Source organism: Aedes albopictus, chromosome 1 (genome assembly GCF_035046485.1).
Source record: "Aedes albopictus strain Foshan chromosome 1, AalbF5, whole genome shotgun sequence".
NCBI lineage: Eukaryota > Metazoa > Arthropoda > Insecta > Diptera > Culicidae > Aedes > Aedes albopictus.
In genome coordinates, this window is record NC_085136.1 from 239,233,927 (window position 1) to 239,260,635 (window position 26,709).

Here is a 26,709-nt window from a genome sequence, read left to right on the forward strand (position 1 = left end):
GCATAAATTATGTTTCTGAATGGTTATCATTGAACAATCCCATTAGTATTCATATACAGGTATTCAATTTAGTAATGCGTATAAAACTAAGACTGAATTGGGACCTTTTTGATGACTACTTTTTGCTGTGTACATTCTTTATCGCACTTAAGACTAAAATTCCTAAAGTCGTCATCTTTAATTTTGGGCCGTTATTTTGGATATTTTGTTCGCCATTTTTAACTACTAACATCTTCCCACACTGTCATATGATTTTGGAGCCTCACACTCCATTAACAGTACCTTGCGTTGTGGTCTGCCATCTTGAGGGTTGAACCGGCATCGTGAATTACTGATCTCCCTGGTTGTATGCACATCGTTCAGAATTCGTCAACAGTTTTATGTATGGCCAGTTGCACCGGTGCTGGTCTGGATCCCTAAAATGGCCATAACTCCGGAACGCCTCGACCCAGCCGGACTATTTTTAATAGCAAATAAATCAGTTAAATTCCGGTTCGACTCATGATAAAATCATTAAAATCAATCAATGGGAAGTGCCTCAACAAATAGTGTATTTATATTGTGAACAGACATACACACATACATACATCATCTCAATTCTTCGAACTAAGTTGATTATATGTGAATTGACCTTCGAATTTCTATTGAAAATTCCGTTTTTTTTTAACTGAACGTAAAGCCATTCAGTAGACTTTGATGTACGAAAAAGGCAAGAAATGAAAGGAATAAATAATAAAAAACACAATTATATAATAATAGTAAAACACATTAAAATAACATAATAATGAAAAACACTGAGCAGCTATCTCCTTGGCTACGCTATCTCCTACGTTAACGTTCGCCTAGATTCTGCATGTTAAGACAGATGTTTAATTCGTCTTTCATAACTGGATACCTACTGAGATGGAGAAGTAGAAAAGATCATACACTTCACAGAGTTTTGTTCGCAGTAATGGGTTCCTTAAGTCCACAAATAGTTCTCCGAACACACGCTGTCTCTGGTGTTGAACAGACCAGCGAATTATGTAACGAGAGTAGGTTGAAAGGTTCTTAGAATTTTGTTGGTCACAAAATGTATTCCAAAATATCTGCTCATGATTTATAAATAACTTTTCGGAGGTGAAAGTGATTCTTAGAAGCTCCATCAAAAAGCTTAGCCTACTTAGTGTACATTACTAGAGCTTCAACACTGTGCATTTAATTTAACTCTGCCTTTATTTGTTTTTATCTGTATCAACGAGATTTTTAGCCTAAGGCTAGTTCATCGCAGGACCCACGCTTTAGTTTCCTTCCGAAGGCCCTCATTTAAAATTATAAATTTTTACCAGAAAATCTGCAAATTTTGCTCAAAAAGTTCCAATACAAGTATTCCAGTAAGTGTCCTCTAAATTACTCTGACACAGGAGAACAGCTTGAATTATATCTGAAATAAGTAAATATTGTATTCCATCTATACATTCCAATTTTCTTTTTAAGTATTTTTTTTAATGTGCAACAGTTTCATTTATTTGAAAACGTAAAACAGTTACCCCAAAATTATCTATTCTCCAGAATTTCTTTCCCCAGCCTTGAGATCTTTACGAATTAATAAAAAAAAATATCAAGAACTCCTACGCCGACTCTGACAGAGTACATATCAAGCATAACTTTTCAATCCGACGTAACTCGAGAATGTAAACAAATCCGGGTTTACTGCTGCATGCATGATTCATAAAGCAAATTGAAGAATCCACATCACTGTTTGATGATTTATTGCTTAATTTGTTTAACTAAGCATATTTTTCGAAACGACGTATCTAACTATTTTGATGTTTACAACTTTACTGATAGATACACCGCTTTGATATATGAGAAAACCAAACGACGTATCTAGCCAAAATCAAAAGTAACAGATACACCAAACTGGCACCATACAAAAGCGACGTATCTGGCATGACGTATCTCGAACCAACCCGGTGTATGTGTATTTTTGTCAAAATTCATTGTGAAAATTATATGGAATGAGTAGGTTTTGTTCCTTACCTAGTGCGTGCAATATCCCTGGTGATGTTAAGCACGAAAAAACTTATGAAAAGTCTTTTTATAAAAAAAAACTATTTTAGTTAAATGGTCGTCAACATTGACCATGAATTTACTCAGATTAGTGAAAAAAGTTAGATACGTCGATTTGAAAAATTATGCTTGATATGACGTGCACAACTTTAATCAGACGGATATTCTTCCGATATCACAGCGTAACAAAAATTTACTTTTTGTCTGTCTCAAGAGCAAACTTATGTGTCTCCGAAGGATTTTGGGACGCTGAATCCGAATCCGGGCTCAGATTTGCTCTAACACGTCACAATTTTGAGCTATACCTCAATTTATAGGGCAAAATATGCGATTTTGGGCTTTTTTGACAGCAAGTCATTAAGCAAGGAAATATTTTTTTAAGCAATCAAAAGGTTTATTGGTCAATTATCATCTAAATTAACGACTCATGGAAAATATTTCGTTTTACCTAATCAAATTTGATAGTTTCAAGCGATTTATGTTAGGTACGATATTTCCCATACAAGTCACCCACCCAAAGTTGCATGCAAGTTTTCATACTAATTTAAAATGCTAAAATCTATCAAATTTGATTAGGTTAAACGAAATATTTTGCATGAGTCGTTAATTTAGATGTTAATTGACCAATTAACCTTTTGATTGCTTAAAAAAAATATTTCCTTGCTTAATGGCTTGCTGTCAAAAAAGCCCAAAATCGCAAATTTTGTCTTATAAATTGAGGTATAGCTCAAAATTGTGACGTGTTAGAGCAAATCTGAGCCCGGATTCGGATTCAGCGGCCCAAAATCCTTCGGAGACACATAAATTTGCTCTTGAGACAAAAAAATGTTGCGCTGTGTATCTGACGAAATTTCCATCACCAGAAGCTTTTGGTATTCGAAAACGAAACCTTCGAGCAAGTCAAGTGTCTGTTGGGTGAATAGTTGATGAAAAATGATTTTCTATTAACTTACACATTTATTTTAAATATTATTCTTTTAGGAATTGCATCAGTCACTTCTCTTAAATTGCATATCAGACAGTTAAAGAAACTTCCCTATAAACTTCCAAGGATTGCTATGAGAGCTCCTGCTAGGAAGCTTGAATTCCAAATTTTGAATAACTGGAGGGTTCCTTGTCTTTTATAATCATTGATAAAGAAGGTAGTCGGGGATGAACCTGCTTCGGGCAGAAAATCCCCATGATAAAGAGTCATTAATTAATAGAAAGTAGTCTCATACAAAGATGCTTGAAATTGCTCTGAAAATACTTGGAGTGTTTGTGCTTACAGAAATATCTAAGAAAAATTTTAGGAATAATTCAGTGGGAAATAACACGCAGGGTTTCCAATGCTATCCTTGCAATGCTAGTTGAAAAAAAAAATTTATGGAACTTAAGGAGTTCTACTTGAAGAAAGTGCTGAATAATTTCATATGAGTTTTCAGGAATTGCTGCAGAATTTTCAACATGCCTTTATTAATGATTCCTAGAAGAATTTCTACGGGAAGTACTGAAAGATTTCAACGAAATATTTATAAATACCTGGGACAACTTTTGGAGGAAGTCATTGAGGACTTTGGGAAGATTTTTTTAAAGGGAATCCTAGCAAAAACTCCCGGAGGATTCTTAAGAGAAATTTCTGAATTAATCACGAGGGGAAATTCTGGAGGAATCTCTGGAAGAAACGCCTATTGAAATAATTACTAAAGAAATCTGTGGAGGGATTTTTTTAAATATCCTCATTGAATTTTTAGCAGTACCGTAAACCGGGGTTAAATTGATCAGCGGGGTGGAGTTGATCACTCGGGTACTACATTGTAATTCCATACTAGGAACTCTTAAGCGTCCTAATGATCCTTAACTTTTTACGTCATCTGATTCGTAGATGTCTAGAGATAAGTGTAGACTTTTAATTTTTTAGAAAAAAGGTAGTTTTGCCTTATTTTTTCAAGGAATTTGCAATGTTTTTCTCATTTAGCTGAAATCATTGCTGCTTAACAATCAATTGCTAATAGGACTTCCCGTGAATTCTCTGTTTTAACATTTTTGTGGAGCCTTGGTTGGGATGTTATGCAGCTAATCAGAATATGAAATTGTTATAAAAAGTTCACTTTATGAAGAAATAGTCATTTATTGTAATAAAAATCACTTTTTGCAACTGAAATTGCCTACCTTTAGGCGTTTAAGGGGAAATATCAAAATTTAATTTTGCGTTTAAAGTATTAAATTCACTAGTTGTAAGATTTTAGACGCGTTATTCGGTTTTAGAAGAGCAAAATTAAGCGATGAAGGAAGGAAATTTTCCTTTCCAACCGATGCATAATTATATACTGATCAATTACGCCCCAAAGTGACATTTCCAATATTTTGATATTTGGAGTTATTTAACTTAAAGTTTAAATTTGTTGAACAAAATTCTGTCACATGGTTCCATGGAGATCCACTGGGTACTGGTTTTACAGAAATTTTTTTTGGCAATATTTGAACAGGCACTGATGTTATCCGCAAAAGTTGTTTTAACCCTTTGGAGCCGGAGGGGTCAGACATGGGCAAAACACCAAACCGTGCCGCACCGGTGGCGTGTTTGCCCGTAAACACACCACCGTGTGTGTTCATATCACCACCTTCGTTCAGCTTCTACTGATGAACACGCAGTGCGACTGGCGAAACACTCGTGTCGGTGTTATAACTCGAGCCTCAGTTTCGGCTCCGTGTTTCAGTTTTGGTTGGGCACGGAGGCCGAGTGTTTCCGATTGTATGAAACACCAAAGCAGTGAGCTCGGCCACAGTGCGTAGTAGCTTGGCTGCATCAGAGCCACTGAGTCAAAGGGACGAGAAAGACACAAAAGGAGCCGCCAAGTACTTCACTCTCGTCGTCGACCAACAGCATTTGCAACTGGTGCTGGAGAATGAACGGCACCGAGCGCTTGAACTCGCACGAGTGTTTTGCATAATCGGAAACACTCGGGCTCCGTGTTACCCGAAGCGGCAAACACCGTGTCCAGTGCCTTAGCACCGCCACCGACACCGGTGTTGAGCCAGACACGGTGCGTGTTCGTTCTGAAACACGGAGAGCTAGGTGGTGGCTTGGCACCCACGGTGGTGTGTTTGAGCATCGACTCCTCGTGCAGTGCAGTGTTTGGACATGTCTGGGAGGGGTCATATATGACCCCGGCGATGAAACCGAGCATAACAAACGTGTTCGACACCAGCGAGGTTGCGTCGACAGCGGCGAAAAAAATCGGCTCCAAAAGGTTAAAGTGATCAATTTGACCCCGGATTACGGTACTCGTTGAAGTGTTTTGGAAGGAATCCCTAGAGTAATTGTTTTATAATTCACTCGCAGAATCCTTTGGGAAATTCATGAGGAAATCCTAGGAAAAATACCATGGAGAATTTTCAAAGGAATCCCTGGAGAAATTCCTAAAAGCATTAAAGCATAAATTCCTAGAGGAATGCTTGGACAAATTACTAGAGGAATTTCTAGAGGAATCTCTGTAGGAGTTCCAAGAAGAATCGGTTGAGAAATTTTTAGAGAAATTTCCGAATGTGTACATGCAGAATCCTGGGGAAGAAGTTTATTAGGAATCTCTGAAGAACTTGGAGGATCTCAACAAAGAGTTACTGGTAGAATATCTGAATGAATTGAAGAATTTCTGATGAAATCTTTAAAGGAATTCCTGGAGTGATTGTTAGTTGAATTTCTGAAGGGTTTCCTGGATGAAGTCGTGGAAGAATTCATTTCAAAATCTGGAGGAATTACTTAAGGAATCCCTGTAGGAGTTCTTAGAGACATCCCTGGAGAAATTCGTGTAGGAATCTCTGAGCCGATTTTTTCAGCCCCATTTTGCGACAAACTTTTTTCTCTTATTATTTTAATTAATTTATTAATGTTTATCATCAACCTACAACTGAGATGCAGAACATACAGGGATAAAAAGTTTGAAAAACTGTTTAAGTTTTTGCAGAGAGCAAAACATGTGTTCCGAAAAAGGGACGAAAAAACCGTGTCACTTATGTATATGGGAAGAATTCCTGAAGAGATTTCTTGAGGAATAACATGAATCAAACATTCTGGGAGAATTCCTGAAGAAATCACTGGGGCGATTCCTGAACTATATTTTGAAAAAAAAAACTCTGAGAAAATTCCAGCAACAAAAATGTTATGGGAATGAAGGGGTTCCTGAAGCAAATCCCCTTGAGGAGTTCTCGAAGGAAAAGCTGGAGAAGTCATCTCTAGGGATCTCTTGTATATATTTGTATACCAAATATGTGGTTGTCTAATTATTTTGTTCAAATCTATTTAGTAACTATTATATTGTCTAGTGACATACTGTATCTGTAAGTGCTAAAAATTGAAAACTCGCAATACCAGCCTTTTCACTTTTCCCCCATCAACTTGGGCCACTCTACTGTAGACTGGCTGCTTACCCACTTGACGAGAGTAATCATTAATTGATAATTATGCTCCACGGAGGTACGTACCTTCTTCGTTGGGAGATTTTCTCGCTCGCGCTATTGTTGAATTGGTCTTATGAAGTGGGGTCCTTCACTTAAGTTAACACCCTGCTGCTGCACCGAAGAGATGTGCTGCTGCGGGGGAGATTCCAAGGAATTCAGTTTCACTCGACTGCGGCGCGGCTACGACTATTGTTTCGGGCCAATTTTGATGAATGCACTCTCGCCCTGAGAGAGGTTCTCATCAGTGCCGAATTAAGATCACTTAAAATGAAAAGGGTGAAAACCGCGCGGCACGCGAAAACTGACTGCGGATGTGACAATCGCTCTATTGTTTCGCTTTGGGTTCGGCACGACGGTACGATGAAGAACGGCGAAAAAGCGAAAAGGGTTTCGCTCGGCCTTGGGAATTAGAACGTCCGCACGGTGGTTGATGAGGAGAAAGGCCTAGCGTCGTTTTGTTTCTTTTCGTTTTTTTGCGGACACCACGGAACTAGGGTAATGAGAGATTGTATAAAACACAAAAGTAAACCTGCACACGAACAAGTGCTGGAACAACACACTTCAAGCCCCGGAGACCCGGATGGCTCACACGATACACTTTTCTTTGATGTTGCTGCTGGATGAAACGATACCACTATCTGGAGCGGTTGCTGCTCCCTTAGCTACCGGCCTGGGTAGGCTTTTTCGCAGTGGACGGGGTGGGACTCAGCGTGGGAGTTTTCTGGAGGTCACAGCCAACAACGATACAGGATATCCCTGAGCTGCCTGCTGTTTTGTTCTCACTTCACTCTCGCTAACCGCAACTGTAGCACACACAATACACTTCCCTTGTTCAGAGCAAAACACACTTGACCGCACCAAACCACCGACACTCGGTTCTTGTTTTCCTTTGCTTCGAACTATTCCCCACAAGATTCTTCTTTCTTCCAAAATCCTGAACTCCACTGCTGCTAGCTTGATCCGTACATTCGTGTGGAACTTGCCATCAAACGATTTCACCAAACCGACTTTGAACTCGTTCAACCGTAAAATCCACACACGGAAGTACACCACAATCCATAATGCACTCTCCTCACTGGCTCAGACACTGATGTACTACGCTGCAGCGGCTATTATTAGTCTACGCTGGACTCCGCACAAGGCTCGCGCTGTAAACAATCCACTGCCGCTGCACTCGCTCGAGTTGCCACACATGGGCGCCCTTAGACGCAAACCCCGAACGGCGGCACGCGTCTACACTGAATGCACGCCCGCATCCACCCGCAACTTTTCTCACTTTCTTCCCGCCGTGAACGAAACAAATGATGTGCTAGCGCGCCTAATTGTTTCAAACCTCCGGAAACTGGAGCAACACCCGAATTTCAGCCAAGTTTCCAAGAACTGCACCGTGCGCTCAATGCTCACTCACACCCGCGCTCCCCGGAACATAAACAATTCTACTGCTCCAGGTTCTTCTTCACACAAGAACACCCAAGTCACCAGACACCCGCCCAGATAAAACAGCAACCCGCGAACGTTGCGAACGAACAGCGAACAACCGTACGGATCAACAGCTAGCCGGCAACTGACGAAACGCGGCCGACAAACCAAAACTCTTTCAGTCCAGTCCAGCAACGTCGCCGAACACCAGATCTAACGGAGCTCTTCGCGCGAATCGTGTGGAGCCGGACGGAGCGAGCTCGCAATCAGAGAGAAGCATTCACCGCACCAGTCACCAGTCTGTTGCATGTTTTGTTTTCTTATGCTGCTATGCTACGTAATGCTATACTATGCTTAGACCGGGACCCCAAAGGTGCGGGTGAGCATGCGAGAGAATGTGGAGCTCCGGTGATGATGGGTTATGGGGAGAGCGCTAGCTGTGTGAGAGGAAGCTGAGATTTGAGCGAGGAGTTGTACGCTCTCGTTCTCAGTTGGTGGGTGGTAGCTTGTTGCGTCACGTGGGGTGGTTTGTTTTGATACAAAAGATGCTGTGCTGTAGGGTAAAATGACGAACAAATGTGCCTTGGATATAATAATATGGAATAACGTTGCAAGAAAATCAAGTGCGTAAATGTTTCAAAATCGATAATAGACTTCTCCACTCGCATGCTTAATCGTTTGTTTGCCTTCTACAATAGAAATGTGTTTTTGTCTTCTCTGTATTCACTGTCTTCTCTGCCTTTTCTGTCATCTCTGTATTCATTGTATTTTCGGTCTTCTCTGCCTTTACTGTCTTATCTGTCTTAACTATCTTCTCTATCATCTAGATCTTCTCTATCTTCTCTGTCTTTTCTGTCTCCTCTGTCTCCTCTGTCTTCTCTGCCTTCTGTGTCTTTTCTGTCCTCTCTGTCTTCTCTGTCTTCTCTGTCTTCTCTGTCTTTTCTGTCTTCTTTGTCTTCTCTGTCTTCTCTGTCTTCTATGTCTTCTCTGTCTCCTTTTTCTTCTCCGTTTTCTCTTTCTTCTTCATCTTCTCTGTTTTCTCTGTATTCCCTGTCTTTGATGTCTTCTCTGTATTATTCACTGTCTACTCTGTCTTTACTGTCTTCTCTGTCTTCTCTGTCTCCTCTGTCTTCTCTGTCTTCTCTGTCTTCTCTGTCTTCTCTGTCTTCTCTGTCTTCTCTGTCTCCTCTGTCTTCTCTGTCTTCTCTGTCTTCTCTGTCTTCTCTGTCTTCTCTGTCTTCTCTGTCTTCTCTGTCTTCTCTGTCTTCTCTGTCTTCTCTGTCTTCTCTGTCTTCTCTGTCTTCTCTGTCTTCTCTGTCTTCTCTGTCTTCTCTGTCTTCTCTGTCTTCTCTGTCTTCTCTGTCTTCTCTGTCTTCTCTGTCTCCTCTGTCTTCTCTGTCTTCTCTGTCTTCTCTGTCTTCTCTGTCTTCTCTGTCTTCTCTGTCTTCTCTGTCTTCTCTGTCTTCTCTGTCTTCTCTGTCTTCTCTGTCTTCTCTGTCTTCTCTGTCTTCTCTGTCTTCTCTGTCTTCTCTGTCTTCTCTGTCTTCTCTGTCTTCTCTGTCTCCTCTGTCTTCTCTGTCTTCTCTGTCTTCTCTGTCTTCTCTGTCTTCTCTGTCTTCTCTGTCTTCTCTGTCTTCTCTGTCTTCTCTGTCTTCTCTGTCTTCTCTGTCTTCTCTGTCTTCTCTGTCTTCTCTGTCTTCTCTGTCTTCTCTGTCTTCTCTGTCTTCTCTGTCTTCTCTGTCTTCTCTGTCTTCTCTGTCTTCTCTGTCTTCTCTGTCATCTCTGTCTTCTCTGTCTTCTCTGCCTTCTCCGTCTTCTCTGTCTTCTCTGTCTTCTCTGTCTTCTCTGTCTTCTCTGTCTTCTCTGTCTTCTCTGTCTTCTCTGTCTTCTCTGTCTTCTCTGTCTTCTCTGTCTTCTCTGTCTTCTCTGTCTTCTCTGTCTTCTCTGTCTTCTCTGTCTTCTCTGTCTTCTCTGTCTTCTCTGTCTTCTCTGTCTTCTCTGTCTTCTCTGTCTTCTCTGTCTTCTCTGTCTTCTCTGTCTTCTCTGTCTTCTCTGTCTTCTCTGTCTTCTCTGTCTTCTCTGTCTTCTCTGTCTTCTCTGTCTTCTCTGTCTTCTCTGTCTTCTCTGTCTTCTCTGTCTTCTCTGTCTTCTCTGTCTTCTCTGTCTTCTCTGTCTTCTCTGTCTTCTCTGTCTTCTCTGTCTTCTCTGTCTTCTCTGTCTTCTCTGTCTTCTCTGTCTTCTCTGTCTTCTCTGTCTTCTCTGTCTTCTCTGTCTTCTCTGTCTTCTCTGTCTTCTCTGTCTTCTCTGTCTTCTCTGTCTTCTCTGTCTTCTCTGTCTTCTCTGTCTTCTCTGTCTTCTCTGTCTTCTCTGTCTTCTCTGTCTTCTCTGTCTTCTCTGTCTTCTCTGTCTTCTCTGTCTTCTATGACTTCTCTGTCTAGTTTTTCTTCTCCGTCTTCTCTTTCTTCTTCATCTTCTCTGTCTTCTCTGTCTTCTCTGTCTTCTCTGTCTTCTCTGTCTTCTCTGTCTTCTCTGTCTTCTCTGTCTTCTATGACTTCTCTGTCTAGTTTTTCTTCTCCGTCTTCTCTTTCTTCTTCATCTTCTCTGTCTTCTCTGTCTTCTCTGTCTTCTCTGTCTTCTCTGTCTTCTTTGTCTTCTCTGTCTTCTCTGTCTTCTCTGTCTTCTCTGTCTTCTCTGTCTTCAATGTCTTCTCTGTCTAGTTTTTCTTCTCCGTCTTCTCTTTCTTCTTCATCTTATCTGTCTTCTCTGTTTTATCTGTCTTCTCTGTTTTCTTTGTCTTCTCTGTCTTCTCTGTCTTCTATGTCTTCTCTGTCTTCTCTGTCTTCTCTGTCTTCTCTGTCTTCTCTGTCTTCTCTGTCTTCTCTGTCTTCTCTGTCTTCTCTGTCTTCTCTGTCTTCTCTGTCTTCTCTGTCTTCTCTGTCTTCTCTGTCTTCTCTGTCTTCTCTGTCTTCTCTGTCTTCTCTGTCTTCTCTGTCTTCTCTGTCTTCTCTGTCTTCTCTGTCTTCTCTGTCTTCTCTGTCTTCTCTGTCTTCTCTGTCTTCTTTGTCTTCTCTGTCTTCTCTGTCTTCTCTGTCTAGTTTTTCTTCTCCGTCTTCTCTTTCTTCTTCATCTTATCTGTCTTCTCTGTTTTATCTGTCTTCTCTGTTTTCTTTGTCTTCTCTGTCTTCTCTGTATTCTATGTCTTCTCTGTCTCTCTGTCTCTCTGTCTTCTCTGTCTTCTCTGTCTTCTCTGTCTTCTCTGTCTTCTCTGTCTTCTCTGTCTTCTCTGTCTTCTCTGTCTTCTCTGTCTTCTCTGTCTTCTCTGTCTTCTCTGTCTTCTCTGTCTTCTCTGTCTTCTCTGTCTTCTCTGTCTTCTCTGTCTTCTCTGTCTTCTCTGTCTTCTCTGTCTTCTCTGTCTTCTCTGTCTTCTCTGTCTTCTCTGTCTTCTCTGTCTTCTCTGTCTTCTCTGTCTTCTCTGTCTTCTCTGTCTTCTCTGTCTTCTCTGTCTTCTCTGTCTTCTCTGTCTTCTCTGTCTTCTCTGTCTTCTCTGTCTTCTCTGTCTTCTCTGTCTTCTCTGTCTTCTCTGTCTTCTCTGTCTTCTCTGTCTTCTCTGTCTTCTCTGTCTTCTCTGTCTTCTCTGTCTTCTCTGTCTTCTCTGTCTTCTCTGTCTTCTCTGTCTTCTCTGTCTTCTCTGTCTTCTCTGTCTGGATAGGAATAGGATAGGAATAGGATAGGAATAGGATAGGAATAGGATAGGAATAGGATAGGAATAGGATAGGAATAGGATAGGAATAGGATAGGAATAGGATAGGAATAGGATAGGAATAGGATAGGAATAGGGTAGGAATAGGATAGGAATAGGATAGGAATAGGATAGGAATAGGATAGGAATAGGATAGGAATAGGATAGGAATAGGATAGGAATAGGATAGAAATAGGATAGGAATAGGATAGGAATAGGATAGGAATAGGATAGGAATAGGAATAGGATAGGAATAGGATAGGAATAGGATAGGAATAGGATAGGAATAGGATAGGAATAGGATAGGAATAGGATAGGAATAGGATAGGAATAGGATAGGAATAGGATAGGAATAGGATAGGAATAGGATAGGAATAGGATAGGAATAGGATAGGAATAGGATAGGAATAGGATAGGAATAGGATAGGAATAGGATAGGAATAGGATAGGAATAGGATAGGAATAGGATAGGAATAGGATAGGAATAGGATAGGAATAGGATAGGAATAGGATAGGAATAGGATAGGAATAGGATAGGAATAGGATAGGAATAGGATAGGAATAGGATAGGAATAGGATAGGAATAGGATAGGAATAGGGTAGGAATAGGATAGGAATAGGATAGGAATAGGATAGGAATAGGATAGGAATAGGATAGGAATAGGATAGGAATAGGATAGGAATAGGATAGGAATAGGATAGGAATAGGATAGGAATAGGATAGGAATAGGATAGGAATAGGATAGGAATAGGATAGGAATAGGATAGGAATAGGATAGGAATAGGATAGGAATAGGATAGGAATAGGATAGGAATAGGATAGGAATAGGATAGGAATAGGATAGGAATAGGATAGGAATAGGATAGGAATAGGATAGGAATAGGATAGGAATAGGATAGGAATAGGATAGGAATAGGATAGGAATAGGATAGGAATAGGATAGGAATAGGATAGGAATAGGATAGGAATAGGATAGGAATAGGATAGGAATAGGATAGGAATAGGATAGGAATAGGATAGGAATAGGATAGGAATAGGATAGGAATAGGATAGGAATAGGATAGGAATAGGATAGGAATAGGAATAGGATAGGAATAGGATAGGAATAGGATAGGAATAGGATAGGAATAGGATAGGAATAGGATAGGAATAGGATAGGAATAGGATAGAAATAGGATAGGAATAGGATAGGAATAGGATAGGAATAGGATAGGAATAGGATAGGAATAGGATAGGAATAGGATAGGAATAGGATAGGAATAGGATACGAATAGGATAGGAATAGGATAGGAATAGGATAGGAATAGGATAGGAATAGGATAGGAATAGGATAGGAATAGGATAGGAATAGGATAGGAATAGGATAGGAATAGGATAGGAATAGGATAGGAATAGGATAGGAATAGGATAGGAATAGGATAGGAATAGGATAGGAATAGGAGAGGAATAGGATTGGAATAGGATAGGCATTGTATAGGAATAGGATATGAATAGAATAGGAATAAGATAGGTATATGATAGGAATAGGATGGGAATAGGATAGGATTAGGATAGGAATAGGATAGGAATAAGATAGGAATAGGATAGGAATAGCAAAGGAATAGGATAGGAATTATACATAGGTGTATACGTACGAACAATTCCTTTCGAATCCCATTTTTAACCAAAATATAGAATACATATTTGTTGAACACTCCGCAGAGTATCCCACAATAAAAAAATGTTTCCTCTCCCTTCACATGCATTGCGGATTAATCGACATGTTACATTCACTTTCAACAAGTTCATAAATTGGGTCCCAGCACCACACCTTTTCGTTCAATCCCCAGCGCTACCCGCGTGGGCGCCTAATCTCCACAAAACCTACACCAACCGCCTTGCACCAACGGCCAATATCGCAACAGAAACAACACCAATGATGCCTGTAAGGTGAGCGGATTGCACAAAATCGATAAGATCAATGGGATTAATTCGAAACAACAAAAAAATAATAAGCCAAACCTGAATGGACAACCAAACAGAGCGTAGGGTCACGTTTATGCTCGCGTGCTCCGAAAACGGACTTTCATCCGCTGCTGGCTGCTGGCGTATTGCCGTGTCGTTGTCGCCGCGCCGCTGTCTGTCATTGCCACCGGTTTACTGCCGTAATTCTGCAAAGTGACGTAAGCGCCATTCAAAATGGCGATATTTTTTGGTATATGATATATAATATCTGGTGTAAAAATAATACTGTATTATGCCCGCTGTATTAGAATGCAAGATCTAGTCGTAATCTATCATCTATGGAAAGAAACTTAAAAGATAAGCAAGAGTTTTATGCATAGTAACCAAAAAATGGGCCAAAACTATCAATGTCGCTTACGTCACTTTGCAGAATTACGGCAGTTTACGCACTCAAGGTAAATTGGAAATGACCACGACCGTCATCAACAGCTCGTGGTCGTCGTACTCGTCGTCGCTGCGGAAAGTCAAGTGCAATTGTAAGCCAAAAAGAGTGACGACGCGACGTTAACTCGGTGTAATAACCTGGAGACGGTTGGAAGACCCGATTGAGCTCGCGCGGCAAGATGCAACATCCATTGACTGGGAGGTATGGCTGGGAGGTGCTTGGATTTGGATGCTGTTTTGATGTTTTTGGGAGCAGATGATAAGGGCTTCTCTCTCGCGTTTTTTTTCTCGGACGTCCCACGCAACGGTACGAGAGAAAATCAGCTACGTGTAGTGATGGTTGAGCCGGGGCATTCCTCTCTGCGATGGAGAGATGGCCTTGTAGCCATGTGGGAGGCACCCTTTGCTACATGGTTTCATGGAGAAGTCGGCGATACACACTGTTGATAGCCATGCAACATCTTTCTGTAATGCGCGGGGGTCGTTGCTACACCAGGAATCAACATAAAAATAGGACTGGCTTGGTGATCAAGTAAAGTAACTATCGTTTGAGATTCATATGTAGAGGGTGTTGGGTTCTATGCCTGCTCCGTTCCTTGTAACTAATAAGGTAGCCTGTCGAAGCCTTTCAACATCACGAAAAATGAAGTTAGAAGAAGAACAAGCGTACGATACTTTCAAAACCTACATGGCCACAAAATAAGGACTATGAATAGAAACTCGGTACCTGGAACGTCAGGACCTTAAATGAACCAGAACGAGTGAATTGTAGAAAGTTGGTGTGTGCGCGGCTGCTATTCGAAAAGTACGGTGGGCCAAATCTGGTGAACGTGAGTTCAGGGCGATAGAACCCATCGACAACACAACATTAACCCCAGCGGTAGCGATAAGGCAGAACATGGAGTCCGATTCATAGTGATTGGGAAACAGATGAAGCGAGTTATGAGGTGAAGCTGAGTATTGAGGATACGGGACAAATTCTTTAACTACTGCCTGATCAATATATATGCACCGACCAATGACTAAACCGATGACTTTTATGAAATTATGGGCAGACCTATGGAGAATGCCATAAACAAGATGTTAAGATTGTCATCGGTGACAACAACGGGCACGTCGAAAGAAGGGAGTTTTTTGTCCAACCATCGGTACGGAGAGCCTTCAATCCTGAGGTCTGAGATTAGAACTTTTCTGTTACCAGCAGAATAGGCATTAGTATTCGCATGCAAAAATATTCTCAAGCCCACCAGACTAAACGGACAAAACAATGGTGGCTGTCAGGTGGGGAGAGCACTTCGAGGAATTGTTGAACGGTGCGAATGGAAGATGTCGAATGAAATTCGAAAGAATTTAAATCGACGACGATACGGACAGGCTGGAAACTTCCAACGCTAGACGAGGTAAAGAGAGCCATTATAGACCTGAGAAAACATAAAGCAAGGTGAGAAGATGGACTGCGTATGCGAAACAAGCTGAAGTTCCGTAGGCTGAAAATGAAGACAAAACTTGCGCTGCACAAGACTTTGATTCTTCCGGTCGCTTTATGCGGCCATGAATCGTGAACGTCGAGAGCAGTTGACCGGAGAGGCTTTGGAGTCTTCGAACGTTGAGTGCTTGTCGCCGCTCAGAAAGTCTTACTGCGATTCCACAGAAGTTCGTGCGTGTATTCCTTCATGTATTTCTTCAAACATTTCCGAAGTAATTCTTTCAGAAGTTTTTCTTTGGGATTGTTCCAGGAACTTTTCTAGAAAATTCTATAGGTGTTTCTCCTGGATACCTAGATACCAGGATTTTTTTTTTCAAAAAATATTAAAACAGGAGACTTGTTTTCAGAAACTATTTTAAGCTTTGCTTCAAGGAATGTTTGGTTGAAATTGATTCAGAGGTTACTTTAGGTATTATTCCATGCAATCAGGGGTTTGTTATGGGTATAAATATTTGTTACAATTATAAGACAGAATAATTGTTTAATGTGTTATAAGTTTATTTTTCGTGCGTTATTTGTGTTACATGTTGAATTTTAACTAGTAAATATTCCCCGTGTTTAAATACACATTTATAGGGTTCTGACAGAATAGAGGTACATGAAATGCATCTTGATTGACAACTTTCAGGCCATTTCGGGCAGAGGTCAGGTACTAGAGATAAAAACCTTTCCCTGCCACGGACTTAGTTATTGAGCTCAAGTGTCGAAACCCGAAACGGGATGCCCGATTAGGATTAGTTTTCCTAGTCAAAACCAAGCTATGAACACAGCAACAAATGCTGTGAACTAAAAGGCAAACTGCCAACTAAAATACAATTCCAGGATGGCTGAAGGACCCAAACCAATACATGGAACCTCGTCATCCTGTGATCGGAAAGTGTTATCCATCTGTATAACAGTGCACATTTATGTTCTGTGTTGTCTTGCGTCAACTTGTGATGTCTCTTATTTGTGCATTTATAAGGTACTATATGTATCGTGATGTGTTAATCCTTTGTAATAATTTATTTTCTTTTATTTTTATAACAGGTTCCCAACTAACGATCACTCATTTTACAAGCACCTTTACGACGAAATAAATTTAAAACCTAAAAAAAACTCAGCACAGACAAACAGACGTAACACTCTGATAATTTCCATCGTGCACTGCTTTAACAATCTATTTTAAAATTTGATAGTTGGCCAACTGGCCATATGTGGCGCTCCCATCGGTTTTGTTCGAGTTTGACGTTTGCCCACTGTGGTAACCGCGTCTGGCAAGCGCGAGCGTGTATATAAGACTAACTAATCTGCTGCTGTGCCGCGCAGAGTGGGTCGGCTGATGTGTCTCCACGCAGGTGCATGTATGCGCGCGAGTGCATTGTATAAAGGTGAACGAGTAAAGACACTCGTCACCACATCCCCCTTTCTATAATCTGATTTTGCACATTGGCTTAACATTTTCTAAAGTTCGACTGATCCTTGAAACCGTCGAGTGTCAGAATCGTCTTAACGTCATATGGTATAATCAATAATTTAATGTAGTGATTCGATGCCGCACTCCATGAGTAAACTACACCTACTGGTACTCTATGAATCTCCAATGATTATCATGTTCGGCAAGCCACCACCCTTCAGACAATTATGATGTTATCGCCAGACCAATACTTCCAAGTTTCTGCAGACCTGCTCCGTCTCTCCCCCCATACAATAAAATGTGTCTCTTAATCTAGAATACAATCGACCGGTCTTGTTCGATTTATCAAAAGCATGGAACTGTGGCACTCTTCTGTCTAAACACCAATTACCATCTGACCAATAGTTGCATAGCATAGCAGTTGCTCCCCTTACTCCTCATAGGATCACTATTCATTAACACACGCATATTATCTTCAAGTTCCGAATATACGACTTCCTCGTAAGACTTCTCATTTCAACGAATAATTACTTATTATTAGTTATCTTTGAATCGTGGGTCCATTCTCCATTTGCCCTAGTTAAACACTTTCGGTTGCACTGAATGTTCAATTTTATGTGCAAAAACATCAAAACATGTAATATACCCTGTATGACTTCCCTTTTGTCTATGAAGGGAGCACGACACCAGATAACAGACTAACATGCAACGCACAGTCACAAATTCCGGCTGCCGACTGCGTCGTGAATCGAACCCGCATCCCACAGTACAACACGGTCAAATGGTTGATGACACTAACCGTACAACTCCGAGGCCACGAATATTCTTTTCAATCGCAAAAATCTTTCATGCGAGCAGCCTGGCATGAAAATAACGTCATATTTTCCGATAGGCCCTCTTCTGGTGTCCGCCCTATGTAACCACTGCAGTGCAGCTCGCATGTTGATCATCCAAAGTATGCTGCTGGATCCCATTTCAGCATAGCTCCGCAGCACTACTGATGCTCTTTGTAACCTGACTTTCCGAAACACACCTTCTCGCAGTAGAACCAATAAAAATACTGATCTCTCGCATTACTGCATTTTGGTGGAACCCTTGTAATATTAATTACCACACTCACCATCCTCCATAATAAATTCTTATAATCGAATCCATTGCTACTTGAACACCCTCAGTGAATTTAATCACAACAACACGCTTCCAGTGAATTTAAACACAACTCCTCCCCATCGACCTACACTTGAAGGTTTTTTTCTCCTCGTCTCGGCACAACGCATCAACTACGACATCGCCTGCTTCCCAGTCTCGACCACCTCTACACCACCTGAGATCTCCCTCTGTCAATAACTATCATGCAACTGCATAGCGTGAGTGTCTACGCTTAAGAAGTCCAAGGAAACTACCATTACGTCTTGCTGAATAGTCGCTCATCCACCGCTTCGGCCATAAGGCAGATACAACTAATCACATTCATAACAGAGTCCTGGACACTGTTTGGTACAACAAATTCAAGCGACGCAGCTTCAAGCATAAAACTCTGCTTACCTCAACCAAATCACTCCTTGCATTCGAACTTGCAACAATTGTCTAATATGTAACAATACTGCGAAACAAACCAAACAGACCCATTACTAGAAAGACAGTTTCCAGGGGCAGAAATCACTTTGTGTGGACATATCCCTGATCAGACCGCTGGCGCTGTCTGTTCATTTCTGAATTACAGATCCGTTACAACTGCAGCACAACATCACTTTACTCCACCAACTTTCACTCTGACTAAAGCATTTGTCAAGCAGAAGCCCTTACTTCAACAATAAAGATGTGAACCTGTACCATCGTATTGAGTTGTCCAAAAAAGTCTCAGGAAATCTAATACAAGCAATCCATATACGGGAGAACAAAAGATTCATAACACAGGGTATCTGGAAGCAAATCACTGCCATACATGTATTTGGATTGGTAATATCCTAGGATGGGATGGGGTCTCCAGTTAGCCTAGTGGTTAAGGCTATGGATCGTCAATCCGGAGACGGCGGGTTCGATTCTCGTTCCGGTCGGGAAAATTTTCTCGACTCCCTGGGCATAGAGTATCATTTTACTTGCCTCACAATATACAAATTCATGCAATGGCAGGCAAAGAAAGCCCTTCAGTTAATAACTGTGGAAGGCTGAAAGTCTCTTTAATAAAGACAAATCAATGAACCAATAACTGTGGAAGTGCTCAAAGAACACTAAGTTGGAGCGAGGTAGGACAAGTCCCAGGTGGACGTACCAGCCACGGCATACAAGTTCACAAAGCAGGCAGTAACCTATGTACACATTAATTTTCGACATAAACATGTAACGTCGTTCTAATCGCCGTTTTACGTTGATCAAATTTATGTGGAATTATAGAACATTTTTTTTTCACGCCTGTGAACAATTCGAAATACCGTAGTACCAGCGTGCTCGGACTTGCTATGAGAAAACCAACTTATTTCATATTTGGAGCAACCATATATCCAGTTTGATCTAAGGAACTGTTCATTCCTTCCCTCGTTCAACCGCTGAAACGAAACAGCTACCGGGACAATCCATGACAGAAACAACTAATACACAAAACTCTGTTCGGCTACCAACGAAGCAAAATAACAAAACAACGCTCATTTCATTGCAAGAGGCCACTTAATGGTATGGTTATCCTGATAACACCATCTAGCACAAAAAGGATACCAGGATTTGAACCAAGACTCTCGGTATGATCTCGCTGAACAGCTCCTCTTCCAACACCATCCTCAGTGAACCCAAACACATCTGTTGTACTCTTATTCAATACGCTTCTTTCTCTATTCGCATGCAAGCGAATTCAATCACAACGCTTTGTGTACTCAGGCGGTCAATCAGTGAATTTAATCACAGTTGGTCCCATGAGCTCTCTCAGTGACTCAATCAGCCAATTTCAACATATTGTTAGTGAATTTAATCACATGACTATTACCTATCCGTGCTTTTGTGAGCTTAATCCCAACATCGTCTTGCTCTCAGTGAATTGAATCACAGTCCTCTCAATGCGTGTTACGTTCTTCTCATTATCTTAATCACAAATAACTTCCATATGTGTTCAGTGAATCAAATCACACCATCTTACATCCTTACATGCATCTTACATGCTTCCTGTGAATCTAATCACAAATCAACTAAATCCTGCACCAGGTACAAACGATAAACTCCATCAAAATATTCAAATACATGACATGGACTACATCCGAAATGTGAGGAAAATTCGCCAGAAATATTGTGATTACTTAATGAGGTCTTTTGAAATCCGTTGATGTAATCAACCTCCCCATGAGGCTTGGACAAACTGCATGAACAACCGCAGGTCACTTGAACTAAATTAAAGACTTTCTAGAATATTTGTTGAATGCAGTTCAAAATAAAGATAGTGCCACGAAACGTTGCATTTATTAAACACTGGTACGATTGTCTTAAGGTCTTGACATTTTTTTTTATGGCATGATAATCCACCGTATGTGTGGATTGATAACTAGAATGCACCATCCGAAACACCGAAAGCGTCAAACCTAGTGGTAGATATCGAAATAAGTTTGTTTTTATACTAGCAACCATGAATGAAAATTATGCATTCTATGGATTGTAAAAGTTACTGCGGCCTATAAGAAACTCGTTCAACAACAAATGTGCTACGCACATGCTTATCCGATTGGTGTTTTCCATATACAAGCGACTAACTCCCTTCGAGTACATATACACAAAAACATTGTGTAAATTTCGTTATTGCTGAGCTGTACAGAGAACAACACGATTCATTAGGTGCTGGAAACTTGAAGAATGGCATTTTTTTACTAACATAGCATAGCAGCACTCTTGGGGAATGCACTAATTTGATAAAAAGATTTTATAATACCAGGAGTGAATTTAATCACAATATTTCAAAGTACTTTCTTTAATCACTAGTGAATTTAATCACGATGTCTTCAAAGATTTTGTTGCAATAATGGGCATTTCATTTTTTATTTCACTTTAGATACGAGACCACGAGATAACATTTCATTCGTCATAAACCTCAACAATTCCTTTACCCTCGAGCAGTCGCGTCTTCGACTACCTGCAACGGCACTACGTTCACGCCGTGTATCACAAGCGTGCGTTTTTCATGGTGCGTGTACTCAGTACACGACGCGACCGCTCCCGGGGTTATTTTAATTCATCAAAGAACATCTCAACGGCATTCTGTAATTCTCCGTCTGTATTTAATATACATGGCGCATAAGATGCGCAAAACAGTGCATTATGCGCGACGTTAGGTCCGACACATTGTTGTGGGGATAAATCGATTTTCGCGACTAGAAAAGTCCAGTTGCCAACCTTATTGATAATACCTACATACCTCTCAGTACAAAACCGCACGCATCCTGCACTACTGGTGGTGCATCTGAAGCAACGCCGACGCAATAATCAATACTCACTTTTTTTTCTTTCACTAAACATCAGCGCATGTTGCAGTAATTCCAAGTTCAAAGCCTTCATTCAACAGAATCATAAACACAGTTGCACGATCTGATTACCTTGCTCACATTCGGTTGGTCACTAGCACATTCACTGTAACACACTCCTCTTGCATGCCGCGCGCACGGAACAATGACTCAAGGTCATCATTTTTTTCTGCATAAAGCAACCACGCCACAAGCGGCGTCACATCGTTGCTTTCTTTTTTTTTCGCCACCTCATAACTCTGCTAGAAAATCAAAACTTCTCACACCATTAGCCTTTTTGCTTCACTTTTCACGATTTAAATTCTATATATTTTTTTCTTTTCCGATCTATTTGCATTTTTTTACCAATAAATATCATTTTTTTTCTCGTATGAATTCCAATCACATGATGTTTCTTTTCTTCTCTCCAATGCAACAAAAATTTCTCAATCACTTCGCGATAAATTGACACAAAATACCTATAAGCATAATTTATCTCGATCTCAATCAAAAACGAACCAAAATCGCGAACAATTCGCGACAGAATTCGATTTATTGTTTATCCTCGTCGCCACTTGTGGTAACCGCGTCTGGCAAGCGCGAGCGTGTATATAAGACTAACTAATCTGCTGCTGTGCCGCGCAGAGTGGGTCGGCTGATGTGTCTCCACGCAGGTGCATGTATGCGCGCGAGTGCATTGTATAAAGGTGAACGAGTAAAGACACTCGTCACCACACCCACTACCGCCACCTAGTTGATAATTAACCAAACTCAGTCCTTTTAGCATAGCGAAAAATGTTCAAAGTGTTACGCCTGTTTGTTTGTGAATTCAGCATGCTGCTGTATAGAATATTTGAATAATTTTCAGGTATAACCTTTGTTCGGGTTTTGTTCACACAAAACTATAAAGCATAGTGTTGTGCACCAACTGAACTGTTTGTTGCTTAATGGTTTTACAACTATATAATAAAGCTGTTATTCAGCTTTAGCAAAAGTGATTAGAAATAAATAAAATGCATTTTCTTCAATTTCCACGAGAGTTTATGATTGGCACTTATGCAGTGAACAACTATTATGAAATGATAACTACACATAAATTTACCTAAATCAAGATTCGAACTCGAGACCCGTCGATTGACAGCCGCTTGTTTTCCTACAGTGATAGACATACGTTTAGCCGAGGCCAAAAAATTTTCAAAAAGGTGTAGGAAACTCATACAAAAGATTGTATGATACAACTTTTTTATGTCAGTGATAGTATATCTAGTACTGTTTTATAAAAATATGATACATCACACTTACATAAACACTGAAACAAAAATGAGGGTAAAAACCCTTCAAATGTCATTTTTTTCCTGGACATTCGTTTAGCCGAGGTAAATGAAACATTGGTTTTCTTTACATTTTTGCAATTTCGTGAGTATATTTCGAGGATATACCCCAAGACAAAAGTTTATTTATTCGTGAAATTCAGATAAATATTTAAAAAAAATGTCCCGATAAGGAGAAGCGATAATAAACAAATTTATTTAAGAAAAATGATTTCTGTAAACACTCAAACGTAAGCTAGAATAGCAGTTTTGAAAATATGGCACAGAATTATTGTTAGAAATGTTTGAATTATTGGATAAACTGTCATGAAAAATTAAGTATATTGGTTTTTGGTTGGTTAAAACTTAAAATTGGATTGATAGAGGCATAAAATAAATAGTTCTGCGTTGAAATAAAGACGTGCCCTAATGCCTGTGGAATATACCTGTTTGATACTAGCATTACCAAATGAGTTAGAAGACAGCTAAGTGAAAGAACTGCAAGAAGTGTCAGAATTTTTGTACCCTGTTTATTTAAAAGCAGATGCTCATACAAAAATGCAAGATATGGTCAAACAATTGGCTCATTTCATTCTATCTGAAGAAATATATTATAAATGAGTCTTAGTTTTGAACCACATTCATTTTTAACATGATTTATTTGAAAAAAAACGTCTAAATTATTAAACAAGTAGTTCATGCTAAATATTTGAATACTTTCGGTGCCATTTCTCGAAATGTGAGCCGTCCAATGTATGTTAATTCAGACACAATACAGTCTAAAAGATACTGGTAGCTATGAGAAGACGTAATATTAGTAAACGCTGTGATTTATGCAAGTGGAACCATCATATTTCATCAAAACAATACTTAAATACGTGATTTTTTTATGGTTTGCGTTATTTTTTTCTGTTAAAAACATTGTTTTTCGTAAATTTTCAACCTGAACTCGTCATGAAACTTTCATTAGATTCTTTTGAAACACTTCCGATAAAAATAAATACATCAAATCTCAATTTGGAAACATTTACAATATTATGACATATTTATATGACATGCATGTAAAATTAATATGGCAACACTTCCAAAAACGATCAAATTCATGATTTACAAGCCGATCTATAATGCAAGTCGCCATACAAAATTATGTTGTTGGATATTTTTCGAAATTTGTTAGTTAATAAAAATTATGGAATTCTAAAAATTGTACAATTCGGCTAAACGAATGTGTTGACAAAAAATGACATTTGAAGGGTTTCCACCCTCGTTTTTGTTTCAGTGTATATGTAAGTGTAATGTATTACATTTTTATAAAACAGTACTAGATATACTATCACTACGATAAAAAAGTTTTATCATAAAATCTTTTGTATGAGTTTCCTGGCCCTTTTTTGAAATATTATTGGCCTCGGCTGAACGAATGTCTATCACTGTATCTGTGCCATCCTAGAAATAAACTTCCCATGGTTTCATAATGATCACACTTCGGCTCCTATTTAGCAGTGGTGAATTATCACAGAACATTATGGTTAACAACTGAACAACACATTAATTCAGCTGCTGTTTAGTAAAAAACACATGTTTTTCATCCCGTGCATTGAGTCGAAGTATGATGAAAAGAAAGCACATATTTGACTTAAGAAAAACACATTGTACAGATACATGTGCTAACTTTCACATGGAAGCAGAAAAGGTCTTGTTGAACTATTTTGTAAAGGAATTACTGCAAGTCGAATAAAAATTTTATTAAAAGCTTGAAAAATGTTTTAAATTATCATTGTTAATACTGATACCAAAGGTTGAATATAGGTTACTGTTTGAATTAGAAAAGCATTTGTACCATAATGTGTGTATCATTATTTTAGTTTAGTTATCATTACTATTATGAAGCAATAATTCAGTATGTATGCTTGTTTGCGGCTTGCGATTGTTAGTTGAGTTCTCTCAGATATTTATTGAGAATATCCCCTAAAAACTCTGAATAGATTCTACTGTAGGAGTTTCTTTTTTAACTCTGCAAATTTCCCAAGAAATTTTCCTTAGAGTCACTTCTGGAGATCCTCCTGAAGTAGGTCTTATTTTTTCAGTCTAGGAATTTAGGAGGTATATATCTTTCTGAAGTGAACTCAAAAATTCTGAAGAAGTTTCTAGAGATATTTTAAAGGAATACATGAAAAAATTTCAAGCAGGAATTCCTTAAAGAGTCCCTGAAGGAACTCTTGCCGAGAACTTCAGTACAATCTTAAGGGAATCCAACATGGAATTTCTGTAAGTGTCCCTGAAGGAGTTTCTGCTGTAGAATTCTTGATGACTTATCAGGACGTACTTCTTACTGAATCTCCAGAGGAATGTTTGAAGAAATCCCAGTAGAAATCTTGAAGAAAACCCGGCCTGAGTTTTTGAAGAACTTAAAAAAATACCAGGATAAACTTCTTGAGAAACCCTTTCTAGAATTCCTTGGAAAGTTTACTTTCCTAGAAAACCTCTGTTGAAATAAAAAAAAAAGTTAATGATTTTCTGAAAGTACTTCAGTTAGCCTAGTGGTTAAGGCTATGGATCGCCAATCCGGAGACGGCGGGTTCGATTTCCGTTCCGGCCGGGAAAATTTTCTCGACTCCCTGGCATAGTGTATCATTGTACTTGCCTCACAATACACAAATTCATGCAATGGCAGGCAAAGAAAGCCCTTCAATTAATAACTGTGGAAGTGCTCAAAGAACACTAAGTTGAAGCGAAGCAGGCCAAGTCCCAGTGGGGACGTCGTGCCATAAATAAGAAGTAAGAAGAAAGTACTCATGGAGCAATCTGTGTACATGTTTTCCTAAAGGAACCCATGAATGAATTACCGTAAACCGGGGTCAAATTGATCAGCGGGGTGAAATTGATCACCCGGTACTACATTGTAATTCCATACTATGAACTTTTAAGCGTCGTAATTATCTTAAACTTTTTACGTCATCTGATTCGTAGATGTCTAGGGATGAGTGTAGACTTTTAATATTTTAGAATAAAGTTAGTTTTGCCTTATTTTTTCAAGGAATTTGCAATGTACTTCTCATTTAGCTGAAATCATTGCTACTAAACAATCAATTGCTAATAGGACTTCCCGTGAATTCCCTGTTTTAACATTTTTGTGGAGCCTTGGTAGGGATACAATGCAGCTAATCAGAAAATGAAATAGTTATAAAAAGTTCATTTTATGAAGAAATAGTCATTTTTTGTGATAGAAATCACTCATTTTAAATGAAATTGCCTACCTTTAGGCGTTTAAGGGGTAAATTTCAAAATTTAATTTTGCATTTAAGGTAATAAATTCACTAGTTGTAAGATTTTAAACGCGTTATTCGGTTTTAGAAGAGCAAAATTAAGCGGTGAAGGAAATTTTCCTTTCCAACCGATGCTTAATTGTATACTGATCAATTTCGCCCCAAAGTCGCATTTCCAATATTTTGATATTTGAAGTTATTTAACTTAAAGTTTAAATTTGTTGAACAAAATTCTGTCACATGGTTCCATGGAGATCCACTGGGTACTGGTTTTACAGAAATTCTTTTGGCAATATTTGAACAGGCACTGATGTTATCCGCAAAAGTTGTTTTAACCCTTATGTGGCCGACAGGGTACCCGGGTACCCAGCGCCCATTTGAAAAGCACGGTGTAGAAAAAAGCAAAAAGTTTGTCGGACACATAACGGTTAAAGTGATCAATTTGACCCCGGATTACGGTACTAGAGAAATGCCTGGATAATCTTCTATAAAGATCTCTCGATAAAAAAAAAACTCTTGAGATATCCCTTTTTCCTTTATCAAGAAATCTGTAGGAAATTAACTGAATCCATTTCTGAAAGAATCCGATGATGATTTCCTGAAAGAATTCTCGCATGTTATAATAAAAATAGTTGGAAAAGGCACCATGCACTCAATTCGGGAATGGTCCGTCACTCGTCTGATTCGAACCCAAGGCCACTAGTTTGACACATATACTGTAATTTAGCTTTGAAACA

The 26,709-nt window shown here is 39.5% G+C and overlaps 1 protein-coding gene across 3 annotated transcripts in view; it reads right to left on the reverse strand.

The window, feature by feature from the left end:
* Positions 1–8,234, reverse strand: part of LOC109425336 (band 4.1-like protein 4A) — a 657,887-nt gene extending 649,653 nt beyond the window's left edge. For 2 of the 3 annotated variants that reach the window (XM_062846491.1, XM_062846488.1), the window contains exon 1: positions 6,517–8,234. The gene's annotated coding sequence lies outside the window, so the exon portion shown is untranslated. The remainder of the gene's footprint in view (positions 1–6,516) is intronic. The other variant, XM_062846489.1, reaches the window with a different exon arrangement.
* Between the last annotated feature and the right edge of the window lie 18,475 nt (positions 8,235–26,709).